This window comes from Eptatretus burgeri, chromosome 4, assembly GCF_056783735.1.
Source record: "Eptatretus burgeri isolate ZD-2024b chromosome 4, Ebu_testis_v1, whole genome shotgun sequence".
NCBI classification, from domain to species: domain Eukaryota; kingdom Metazoa; phylum Chordata; class Myxini; order Myxiniformes; family Myxinidae; genus Eptatretus; species Eptatretus burgeri.
This window is the reverse complement of record NC_140964.1, coordinates 52,592,744-52,595,099: the sequence shown is the minus strand read 5'-3', so window position 1 is coordinate 52,595,099 and position 2,356 is coordinate 52,592,744.

Below are 2,356 nucleotides of genomic sequence, written 5' to 3'. Positions count from 1 at the left end.
GGATTGAAGGATATGTTCCACATGTTGGACCAGTTTGTGATTTTATCCAGATCTGCAGAGAGCGAAGAAGCTGCTGCTTGCCGGTATGAGGGATGACGGATGGCACGACAGAGTGTGCCGTTCTCAGTAAAGAGACAAAGAGGATTTTCCAGAGAGTCAGAGAGATCATTGCTGAAAACCAGAAAAAGAACAGGGCCCAGAACACTGCCTTGAGGAACTCCAGCCTGGACAGGAAGTGGGGATGAAAGAACTCCATTAAGGGCCACACGTTGACTGCGACAGGAGAGGAAGTCTGCGAGCCATGAGTGGAGATGGCCTTGGATACCATAGGAAGAGAGTTTGGTGAGCAGGGCAGGGTGCCAGACTGTCAAAAGCACGTGATATGTCTAGGGATATGGCTCTGATTTAATGTCCGGTATTGAGGACCTCCATCCATTGTTGGCAGAGCAGAAGCAGCATATCCAGGGTAGAGTGACCTGGTCTGAAACCAAATTGATGATCAGAAATCAAGCCATTGGAGAAGAGGAAGGATTTAATCTCTGAAGTGATGATGGATTCCATAACCTTGCTGATTATTGGGAGAAGGCTGATTGGTCTGTAGTTGCAGGGATCTGTTTTTGCACCTTTTTATGCAGGGCAGTAATGTTAGCAGATTTCCAAGCAGATGGCAGATGACCTTGAGCAAATGAGAGGGTGAATAGAACAGAGAGAGAGGTTGAGCAAGAGCAGAGGAGCAGATTTTTGACAAGCGAAGATTGACTTTCATCTCTGCAAAGATGACTTGATCATCTGCAAAATCAAGGTCAGAGATCTTGACATTCCCAAATGATGCAGCACAGCTTGATCTCTGACATCCTCGCCAGAATCCAGTCCGTAAAAGTGCTGAAAAGACATCAGATCGATCAGTTTTGGTGGCACCCCACGAAGACCAAGAATCCTCCAGAATGCATCCCGATTCACTGAATCGAACGCTTTGCAGAGATCATCGTAGGCTGCCAGCAGCCCCTGCCGAAACTCTTGTCTGTGTTCGGTAAGGACCCGAACAGCTAGGATACGGTCAACCGTTGACCTCTTTGGTGTGAAGCGTGACTTTTCTGGGTGCTGGTGCTCAAGCACATGGTGGCGAACCATATAAAGAATTATCCGAGCAAAGACCTTGCCGGGCACCGAGAGCAGCATCACCCCTCGGTTGCTGTTGCAGTCCTGGCGATCACCCTTCCCTTTCCAGAGAGGGACAACAAAGCCCCTCTTCCAGTCAGTTGGGTTGATGCCTGTGGTCCTGACAGGATGCTGCCTGTTCTGATATTAATATTGTAGTCTCTCTCAATCGAGTGCAGCCTGTGGCTGCTGGTTGCATCATTGGTTGGGATGCAGCAATGACACTGATGCAGTGTCCCCCTTCCCAGTGCACTGGTACTCATTTTGCTGACCTCGGAAGGATGACAGGCTGAGTCAACCTCCTGGTGTGTATTAATTCAAGCGGCCAACGGGGCTTGAACTCAGGACCCTACAGTGGGACCCCAAGCTGCCAACCTAATCACTAAGCCAACACCAAGCTCTAATATTGCAGTAAAGTACTGTGATATTTACCCCGCGCACAAAGCACAAAGGGGGTTATGCAATTGTTTAACTCTGTATGTCTGTCTCTCTGTTTACAGACATCAGTCTTTGATCGAGGAACTACTTGATTTCAAATGAGTTACATATTTTTTGGGAATATCGAGATTCAGACAAAATTGTACCTCATAGGAAATGCAGAATGTGCTGAATCGCAAAGCAAGCCCCCTGCCTATGTCTTTTTTCTCAACACTGTGTGGGGTAAGGTGTTCTTTGACTTCTCGAGTTATGTTTTATCATGATCGTTAAAATAATTTCGAAAAATATGGAAGGCCTCACACATTGATGCTGTGGAGATCAAGGCCTTTCAAACCATTGCAATTTTTCATTGAGGAACCTGTATCTCTGGACTTGTTACTCCCACATAATAACATCACAAACAGATCTGTGGCCTCCCTCTCCTGTTCTACCTCCTGTCTGGTCTTCACCATTTGTTCTTTCCATTCGCTGCCCCCCTTTCCCAGATTTTCAGGTTTCTGAAAGGCTCACAAGGTGTTCCAGTGATGCACTTCTGGTGAAACTCACAAATTCCAGGCTCACTGTTCACCTCCACTCATTTGTTTCTCTTTTCATTCACCTGTGAAACTAACTTCCTCAGTTTGTTTAATCTCATTCTTCCTTCCAAACCTTCATCATTGCTGTTCACCTCTTCATGACCTTTTCTACCCTAAATAACCTTCACCATGCCCACCCATTCCTATTCAAGTTGTATCTTCCTCCCTCTACCTTCACCCATTCT